The sequence below is a fragment of the Citrus sinensis genome, chromosome 5, assembly GCF_022201045.2.
Source record: "Citrus sinensis cultivar Valencia sweet orange chromosome 5, DVS_A1.0, whole genome shotgun sequence".
NCBI classification, from domain to species: Eukaryota; Viridiplantae; Streptophyta; class Magnoliopsida; order Sapindales; family Rutaceae; genus Citrus; species Citrus sinensis.
In genome coordinates this window covers 18,277,271-18,288,852 of record NC_068560.1, presented here as the reverse complement: position 1 = coordinate 18,288,852, position 11,582 = coordinate 18,277,271, and positions in this window count along the sequence as shown.

Sequence of the window (11,582 nt, the reverse complement as noted above, 5' to 3'; positions counted from 1 at the left end):
TTAAATCATACTAATATTTTTATAGCAAATGGAAGACCATATTTTTACAAGACGAGTTGGTAACTGTTTTTATATAATACTGATTACACATCAAATTACTGCATTGCACATATATTTACAACAATTGCTATTATAACAGATATTATACTAATATTTACAATCAGATATACATGATTGGGACTTACATTATTACATTAAATTTTATGAAGTACAGGCACAGACAAATAACTTATACTAAATATATCTGCACTTAAAATTTATAATACAAGCATTGTGTTTTCTATCGGATGCTTCATTGACTCATAGTAACATGACATATATCAACTATCTAAATATTGAAAATATTAATCATTCTATCTACATTTCTTGAAGTCAAATTTTTTATCGATTATTCAAATTAATTAAACAATATATCGAGTCATGTCATATTCATCAATTAAATGAATTTTAACAAATTTTAAAGGATTGGTGGCCGAGCTGAGTAAGAAAGTTATTTGCGTATTTATCCTTATCTTATATGTATGGGAATTTTTTTTTTTTTTTGTCTTAACCACGAGGTATCCTGGGGAGGGTCTCAACTGTAGGAGGCACCTTTAAGCCCGTACCACAACCTATGCTAAAAGTCCTCGCTCGAACTGGGAGGCACAGGTTCTCCCAACAAAGGCGACTTCCCTGCGACTCGAACTGGGGAGCAAACCCAGTCAAGCCACTTAAGGGGACTCCATTGCCAGTGAAGCCAACACTTTGTTGGTATGTATGGGAATTCATAATTCATTCAAGACAGCTACCGAAAGTACCAAACATCAACTCGTTGCCCATTGATTTTGTAGGCTTCGTGGAACAATGTTTCAAATAATTTATTGGACCTCAAACTATCATCGCTAGATAAGAAGGAATTATAATGTTTATCTGCTTAGTTTTACCACTTCATAATTCTGTGTACACAGGTCAAGCACCGTAATTCTGATTTCATTCGATATTTTAAATAATAAAATGAACATACAAAGCCATTTATTTTGGATCAATGGATGGTCTTATGCTGAATAATGTGTGTGTGTGTGTGTGTGTGTATAACCTTAGAAAGGACAATTTTCATTTGCATTTCAGCATTGAGTATTGTTACAAGTGTCTCATATGCTTTACAAAATCACATTTTAAAAATTTTTTTAATTAGATCCCAAATCCTTATTTTAAAAAAAAAAATCTTAATTTTAGCTATCTACTATAACATTAAAAAAAATATTAAGACTAATCCATATACAAGAAACTTATTGCAGTTAAATTTATCAGACTCAATTCAAAAGACAGCTATAGCTAATACTCCCGTACTTTATTATTGAAGTCATTCACTACGAAGATCATAATTCATTAACTATGAAAGAAAAGAAAACGAATCTATATTTTGTGGTGACCTTCGACCGCAAGAGAGAATACACAAAGAGAACACAAAATGCATGCATACAAATTACAAGAAAGAGAAATAATAAGAGAAAGAACAATAACAAAATATATCAAAAAAGCCTGTAAGAAGGATAACCATTAAAGTCTCTGACAAGGATGGCCAGAAACGAAGGAGGGGTAGAATCAATTTAAATTTGATTTTATCAAACGTTTGTCCCCAGCATTTCTAAGCAACGAGTCTCTAATTTTTGTGAGTGCTGTTACAATTTCTTTTGTTTTGATTCTTTGCTCCGGTGACTCCATACAATAGTAGAAAAATGGACTTTACTGGCACTAAATTAATGTCAGTAATTACTTTTCCTGACACTTGTTAATTGTGTCAATAATGCTCCAACCAGAACACACTGACACTAATTTTTAGTGTCAGTGATTTTTGTGTCAGTAATTTATGTCACTATCATATCACCAAAATAATGACACCATAGTATTAGTATTCAATGATATTATTTGCATGACAGTAATTTATGTGACTGTAGTATTAGAAATACATTCACTCAATAATATCAAAAATTATTGAGTTCATTTTAAATATTTAATGTCAATATTTAGCAATATTATGATGCTTTTGGTTAATAGTATATTTTTATTTTAATAATAATTTTCTTGTTTGTTTTAAAATTAAAAGAAAACTCAAAATATATTAAATATATCAAATCTCGTAACACAATTAACATAATAAACATCTCAAATACATCACTTGAATTAACATAATTCAACTACAACACTGTTTAGAAAAGAAAAACATAAATATCAAATTAAGTTTGGGACAAGTTCTAAACAATAAAATACTGAATTAAATTTCAACAAGCATTAATCAACAGAAAGAAGCACAAGAAGGTCATTCAATATCCATCCACGACTTCATTTACTTCCCACCTACAAGTATATAAAATCAATTAGTACACCACAAAAAATAAGTCTTGGATATTTGGAAGTCAAAATAATCATAAAGTTCTTTCATGGTGTAATACATGTACTACTAGTTGCGGTCTCTCACTTCCACTTCCGAATAGGTATCTCAAAGAAGTCTGTCCAAATGTTACTTAACACTCATTCTCTTGTTTTGATTTATAGCTAGCTATATACCATGTAATTAAGTATGTGTGTGTGTCTGTCAATAAATATGCTTTACTCTGCATTATTGCATGCAAATAATGTATAATGAAACAATCAAATGCTTGCACATTGATTTTGAAAAGTTCAACTAAATAATTAAATTTTAATTGGTTCTTGCTCTGGCATGCATGAATCTGCAGGCATTGCCAATTCTAAATGCCGTTGGGCCACAACAAATTTGCTTCCATGCTTAAACTAAAAGAAGGCTCCACAATTTCATGCCTACCATAGGTATGTAAACTACAAAACACATACACCTTGACAATCATAAACAAAATAATTGAACAGAGTCTGTCAAATAAATATTAAAAAATTCCCATAAGGAGAATTAGAACTTAAACTTGATACTGAAATACCTTTCAACTCATCTTCAAAAGAAAGTAAAATTTGTGAAACAAAACTGGGTGGTTGACCCTCCAATCATTAATGATAAATTTAATGAAAATAAAAATATTAAAGAAAACAGTTAATAAATATATCAGTAATGATAAAAATGCCACCCTGCCTACAAATTGACAAGCACAAGTACTTATTTTTTAATCTATTTCATTAACTAAATTTAATTAAAGTGAACAATACTATACTAGGTGACAAAAGACATTAAGTTAACAAGCACTATAGCACTTATGGTGCCCAGATTCAACAATGATTCATTGCATCGAAAATCATAAAGTTTATTTTTAGCAAGCAGCTCTCACTTTTCAACATATATATGTGCACCGATTCAAGCAAGCAGGAGAAGCATATAAGTGAAGCTTGCATGTGACCTTAAGCAATCAGCTGGCTGCTTTTAATTTACTAAGCCACTTGTGGCTTAAGCTAGCAGTTTGTCCATCATATTCTAGATTTACAGTTTTTGGCAGGAACTTTATTGAATAGGTCTAATTAACAACATCAAACATTGTGCTATACTTCAATCGAATAAACATAAACACGATACATTAACATTCCCTTGTTTTGCATTGTCGAAAGAAATATGTGGAAATTATAAATTCAGCAATACAAAATTAATAGTCATTGGCTAAAACATACGAAGTCATAATTACACAGCCTAACAAATTAACTAGAAAATCATATTAAGAAAACACAAGATGGTCTAACAAACTAGAAAATCATATGAAAAACATAAGAGACAACTTTAATTTGGCCAAGGTATATGACTCAGAGTCTCAATTTAGAGCTTCATAGTAATTGATTACCTATTGTTCTTTATTTTCTCCAATTGATTTCCGCCTTAGTACAAGATGACTCTAAAAATTTCATTTGCTTGAACTCATTCATTTGAATCTTATGTGACATCAACCTATAACTTACAAATCAGATAGGTCTATACAAATATTCACTTCAATAATTGACAGCAAATTATTTATTGCTTCAAAGAGCAAAAATAGAAACTTTTCTGATCTATAAGCATCTACCCCAAGAGCAAGCAACTTTTCTAAATTTTTTTCAACTAAACAAGCTACAAAATTTATGATCTATAACCTCACAGACAAGCAAGTTTGTCATAAATAAAGGGTAACTCTGTATATAAACAAATAATTAATTACTCAAGAGACATGCTGAAATAGTGCATAATATCCAAAGTTATTGCATAACCAAGCTTGAGTAAAGGTTCGCTTACAGGAAATCAAAGTTAGAATATTATAATAATAATTTAAAGTAGTTCAACAAACTAGTGTAATCAATTCAATAATCTTCTCAAGGCAGCAATCAAGATGTACTAAAAGCACAAAATCAAAACCAAAATTGAACTTATAATTCGTAGACTATGCCATATGCCATCTTAATACAAATAAAATAAGCAAATAAGGAAATCAAGCTCTCAGTCATAGAATATAAATAATAACCTCATGGTAGTTGCATTTAACTTCCTTGTAGTTGATTGGAATGCTTGCATTAATACAAATTGTTTGATTGTGTTCAAAACAAACTAGGAGCATTACAGAGTAAAAATAAAACACAATTGCTAACCTTAAAGGATCTTCACTTTGAAACTGACCACATTGAGGTTTTATTAAAAATACGAATAAAATTGCTAAAAAAAATCAACTAAAGTGGCAAAGAAGTAACTAAATTTCTTGCTTCTAACAAGATAACCAGAACTTTTTAGGTCTGTCAACAAAACACATGAATGTTAAATTAAGTACGACAATTTAATCCAACATAAATTGACATAAAGCAATAAAGAGAGAGAGAGAGAACAATTATATTGATATACTTACCCTATAGCAAGAATTAGTTACAAAAGAAACTTAACCATGTCCAGTAACTTTAACTTTCTTCAAGCAACTCCTTTTCATATCTTAATCAACTTCTGTGTTTGATTGTCTTCAAGGTTAAGCTTTAACTAAAATTGAAAGTGTGTTAATCAAATATTTGAGAAAATACCCAAGGAAAATGCACAAATCCAGAGAACATGAAACAAAATTTCATAATAATACACCAAAACCTAAAATTTGGGACTGCATTAAATTTAACGAGTGAAAATAGAGAAATTATGACGAATATACTTTCATTTGAGAAAGAATTATGAAATTGCAAGGAATTAAAAGTTCAAAGACAAAATGTTATAGATGATTTGCATAAATTAAGAGAAAATTAGGATTTTTTATAAGTCTCGTGTTGATTATAGAAGGAAATGAAAGGAAAATTGAGAAAAAAAAAGCTGAAGTACTTTCCCTTACCTCTTCGAAATCAGATGGTTCCACGATCTTAGTGAAGGTGTGGGGTCAGAGAGATTAATTTGCGATAATTTGTTTATGAAGGACAAAAAAGAAGAACAAAATGAGCCTAGAAGATTGAATTACAAACAGCCATTTATGCACCATTCGCATGTACAACCTTTCGGCAGCAGCTTATTCCTAATCTATTGCATACCTTTTGCAATTAAGAAACTTGCTTCATTGAATACAGTAACTGACTTAAAACATCTAGAAAATACATGTCATTCGCAATCACACTTTAACCCTAAGCATGTTCGTGTACTTCGTCGCTTATCGGTTGATCTATTTATTTCATATTTCAGGGAAGGAGTAAGTGAGTCACAGTTTGCCCAGACATAGAATTGGGCCAAACCATTGAGGTAATGACAAAACCTCATTGCTTTAATTTCGAAGAGATAGTTGCTATTTGTGATCATGATAGTTTTAATGAGTTCAGGCCTGCAAATGGTCTCCTAAGTTCACTGTGATTGTTGCTCAAAAGAATCATCATGCTAAGTTCTTCCAGAGTAGAAGTCTTGAAAATGCTCCACCTGCTAAACTTCTTTGCCAACTCTATAAAAAAACTTGTTTGCTAAAGATCGTTTCAGTGATTTACTGAACATAAAGATTTCTTCTTTTTGTTATTTTTGTGCAGGCACTGTTATTGACAAAGGAGTCTGTCATCCAAGGAACAATTACTTCTACTTGTGTGCTCATGCGGGGGTGATTGTGAGTATTGCATTCTCTCAACCTTTGCTATAATTTAAATAATAAATGGTTAGAAAAATGGAAAACTAATATTACATGGAGGATCCATGTTTTTCAGAAGTATCTGGAACGCTATAGGCTTACTTCTTGCTGTTGTGACCAGATGATGTACTAATAGGACAAATTAATGTAGATGTTTTCAGTTGGCTTGTACTATTAACATACTATTGTTTGCAATTAGGGCACACCGTGGCCTACACATTATCATGTTCTAACGATGAGATTGGTTTTTCAGCAGATGATTTGCAGGAGCCTGTTCATTCCTTATCCTGTTTGTAAGTGTATATAGTTTCTTTCACTGCTTCACCAATGCCATAAGGGGTGCATTTTATGCCACCTACTGTGCTTTTCTGTTCAATAATAATTTTTGGTGTCTAAATTATGCAGGTACCATAGAAGTGCTAAATAATTATTTCGCTTTTCTGTTCAATAATGATTTTTGGTGTCTAAATTATGCAGGTACCGAAGAAGTACCACAGGCGTATCTGTAGGTAAAATAGTTCCTCTCTTTTATTTGTTTTAGTTCTGAGGAAGTGGCAGCAATATTGCTGCAACTTCATGATCTTGTAGCAGTAGAATGCTGGAAAAGAAGCACATTGCTTGTTAACGAAGTGCCCTAAAAAGCTGCGTAAGAATTCTGGTGTTATGGCAAATGGTAGGCCTGCAATCTCCTTTTGCAAATTGGGTGTTTTGATCTATTTTTATTTTTCTATTTTTTATTTCTTTCTTGTAATGATAGGAAAAAAATGATAGATATTTCTGACCAGGGTTCTTTTGTAAGAAGTTACTATTGTAATTCAACTCAGATTTCCTTTTAGTTTGTTTTTGTTGTTTGGATGTCTTAATTAAATTTATATCTCTAGGTTTTCCTAAAGCTCTTGAATTTTTATGTTGTCTTAATTAAATATGCTATAATGTGAGTTGAATTTATATCTCTAGGTTTTCCTAAAGCTCTTGAATGTTTTATGTTGTCTTAATTAGTAAGTCTAAATTTCCTAAAGCTATAATGTTTGAATTGCCGCAATTTGCCAATAAAAGTAAACCAAAACCGTTAACTTTCTTCACATCTATGAACACTACAAGGAAACTAGTCATTTTCAACTAAATCTTTTGAACAACAGTCAAATTTGACTGGCAATAGGATTATTTTTAACTGTAAAAATTAAGTCATCAGGAAATATTTATGCAAATGTATAGTTTTTCTAATGATAAAAGAGATATTGAAAAAAGCTTCAAATTTGGTTGTTGATAAATATATTTTAGCGGGAAACATTAGTGTCATTAGTATTTCTAATCACTGTCACTAGTCATTGAAAATATAAAGTTATTTTCAACCATCATTTTTGAAATGGTTGAAAATATAACAATGATTTCAACAAATTCACTTCCCTGTAACTTACTGTCAAAAATAGATTTCACTTCACATTAGATTTGGTTGCAAAAGCTATTCCAATTATTTAAAAAGTTTAGTGGGAAACATTGCCTTTAAAAATACTTTGGACCAAGGTAACTTACCATTGAAAATAAGAGAGAGTTGATTAAGACAAAGTTTAAAGGGTATGAAAATGTAATATAAAAAAATAATAATAATAATCCAAAGTTAAATATAATAGTCAAATTTTTTTCTTATTTTTCTGTCAAAAATGACATCACATTATATATTATTAAGACTAACTTTTGTTGACTTGAAAAAAAAAAAGAGTCCAATGATTGGAGATGATCAACGAGCCGGGCGGCACATGGCACGGCACAAGCACAGCACAAACACGGCACAAGCACGTGACTTTAGAACAGCTTTAAATCCTTGTCAAAACACTGCCATTTTATATATAAGTGTTTGAATTCATCACACCCAACAAATATCAATCAATTTAGTCATGGCTATGTCAAAACATGGTTGACAATGTAACAAAGAATATTATCAAATCAAAAATGAAATTATTAAGCACACAAAATTTCTTGCATTTACAAAGGAGGAAATTCAAACGGGCACTAACATTGGAATAAAAAGCAGCTGACAATAAAGCCGGCTTTCAAATTAGGTTATGTTAATATTGGCTATTTGTTTTACATGAACAAGATCAAAATTCTGTCCAAAAGGGCTCGGGAAGTAAAAAAGAATGAACTGACTGTAAAAACTTCTGAAAGGAAATGGAATTCTAGACGAGCTACAAAAATAGATAAAAAAATGCACCAATCTCCCAAGCCTGGCGGAACTGAAGGCACCCTAAATTTATCAATTTAGCAAATGGTATTACCTTGACAAACAGTGATTCAAATCGAAGTGTCAGACCAGGCTAACAAGAAATAGCATATTTATGTCCGCGCACACACTGAAGATTTATAAGGAAAGTTAATATGGCCTCCTCACATTCTTTATAAAGTATAAACATGTTTTAGGTGGACATTAAGACTAATTCTTTTGTTGACTCAAGAAAATAAAAAACGAGTAACTCTTTGGTTGACTCAAGAAAATAAAAAACGAGTAACTCTTTTGTTGACTCAAGAAAATAAAAAACGAGTCCAGTTTGAATTACTGCCTATAAAAGCAAACGAAGTACTTAAGTTTCTCCTTAAGTTTCTTTCCTTCACATCTTTTATTTTGAGGAAACCACGGGTTTATCCCAATTAGCTTTTTCCTTCACCTTCTTTAATTTTACAATTGCTAACTTCCATGTTTCCTCTATGCTGCCACTCTGCCATGATGATGAGCGCTCTGCATTTTTGCAATTCAAAGAAAGCCTCATCATTAATGAGAGTTACGTTACTTATATTTCCGGTTAGAGCATACTGCACTGTTGTCCTAAAGCGGCATTAATATGAAAGCCAGAAGAAGGTAACATCGATTGCTGCTCTTGAGACGGTGTTTATTGCCATAAGAACGCTGGTCATTTCATCAATCTTGAGCTCTCCAGCAGCTGCCTTCAAGGTTCTATTAACTCTAACAGTAGCGTTTTCAACCTTGTCCATCTTGAGTGGCTTAATCTTGCTTTCAACAACTTCAGTGGTTTTGAAATCCCAAAAAAAAATTATCAACCTTTCAAGGTTATCTTACCTAAACCTTTCTTATTCTTCTTTTCCTAGTCAAATACAATAAAAAATTCTAGAGCTCTCCAACTTGGAGTCACCTGATCTATCACAAAATGAATGTCTTGGAATTAAGCTCAAGATGCCAATCTCGCAAATTTAATCAAGAATTTAAGCAATCTAAAAACACTTGATCTTAACGATGTTTCTATTCGGTCAATGATACCTCGTAACTTGGCAAATCTATCTTCTTTAATATTTTTATCTCTCCAAGGCGATGAATTGCAAGGTAATTAAATTTTATATGCCTTGCAATTCACTGTCTCAAAGATATAAAAATGTTAAAGAAGATAAATGTGCCAAGTTATGAGGTATCATTGAATGAATAGAAAACATTGCAAAGGTCAAGTGCTTTTAGATTGCTTAACTTCTCGACTAGATTTGCGAGATTAGGCTATTGGAGTTCAAGTTCATGGCATTTATTTCGTGATACATTAAGAGATACTAAGTTGGAGAGCTCTAGAATTTCTGATGGTATTGACTAGAGAAAGAAGAATAAAAGAGGTTTAGATAAGATAATCTTGAAAGGTTGATAATTTCTGTTGGGATTTCAGAACCACTAAAGTTGTTGAAAGTAAGATTAAGCTACTTAAGATGGACAAGATTGAAAAGGCTGCTACTAGAGTTGATAGAACACTGGAAGCAGCTTTGGAGAGGTCAAGCTTGATGACATGACCAGTGTTCTTATTACAATGAACGCCGTACCAAGAGCAGCAAATGTTACCTTCTTTTGGCTTCCACGATGCCGCTTTAGGATGACATTGCAATATGTTCTAATCAGTAAAATAAGTAACATAAGTCTCATTAATGATGAGGCTTTCTTTGATTTGTAACAATGCAAAGCGCTCATCATCATGGCAGAGTGGCAGCACAGAAGAATCTGTGAAGTTAATTAGCAATTGTAAAATTAAAGAAGATGAAAGAAAAAACTAACTGCATGAATATTGTGAATAAACATATAAAGGATAAACCCATGGTTTCCTCAAAGTAGAATTTGTTTAACTCTATGGATTTGAACGAACTATGGGCCTTGGTTTGCTTTTATAGGCCAATTGCAGGAATTCAAACATTAAAGTCATTCGTCTCTTTTTTATTTTCTTAAGTCAACAAAAGTTAGTCTTAATAATATTTAATGTGACTTTGGAAACTTTTACTACCTAAAACACGTTTATGCCAAAAGTGAGGAGACCATATTACTGTATGAATATTGTGAATAAACATATAGAGGATAACCCATGGTTTCCTCAAAATAAAATTTGTTTAACTTTATAGATGTGAAGAAATTTAAGGGTCTTGGTTTGCTTTTATAAGCAAATTGCAGCAATTCAAACATTATAGTCTTAATAATATTTAATGCGATGTTGGAAAATTTTACTATTATGTCACCACCTAAAACACGTTAATACTTTATAGGGAAAGTGAGAAGACCATATTACTCTTACATGACTTTCCTCATAGACCTTCAATGTGGACTGTGCAATGTATGATGCATTGTGTTTTAATTTCACCGCTTGGGCTTGTACCCGGATATAAATATGGCATTTGGATTTGAATCAGTGTTTGTCATGGTCATACCATTTGCTAAATATGACATTTGGATTTGAATCAGCGTTTGTCAAGGTAATACCGTTTGCTAAATTGATAAATTTAGGGCGCATTCAGTAGCGTTAGGCTTGAGAGTTGGTGCATTTTTTATCGTTTTTTGTAGATCGTTTACATTTCCATTCCTTTAAGTAGTTGTTACGGTCAGTTCATTCATTTGTACTTCTCTTTCCCCTTTCGACAGAATTTTGACCTTGTTCATGTAAATCAAATAGCCAAAATTAAAATAACGTAATCTGCAAGCCAGATTTATTGGCAGCTATTCTTTATTCCAATGTTAATGCTCGTTTGAATTTTCTCCCTTTGTAAATGTAAGAAATTTTGTAGTTTAACAATTTCATTTGTCGATTTGATACAATGCTCTCTTACATGGTCAACCATGTCATGTCATTGCCATGACTAAACTGATTGATATTAGTCGTATCATATCGACTCCATAAATCAAAACATATATCATGGCTTGGGATTGTTGAAAACACAAATTGTGAAGAGTCAAAGGTTGACCCCGAGGCCATGCTGGCATGCCACCTGAGCAACTATGTCCAGCAATCAGCTGATGTAGATGATGAGCTGCATTTGATGAGTTGGCAAAACTGTTAAACTGAGGAATATCAGCACGTGAACTCTGAAAGATGGAAATTCTAGAAGCTATTCAATGATTGGTTGATGTAGCTAAGGTTGCGGATCAAAATTTGTGTATAAATATGTGAACACTGTGTATATTTCATTCATTCAAGTTACAATATTAAATGAAGAATGTTTGATTTTAGCTCTGCTTGTTTACATGCTTAAGCAATTCTTATGAATTTAAATGAGATGTCTTGATTTTGACAATCAAGAGTA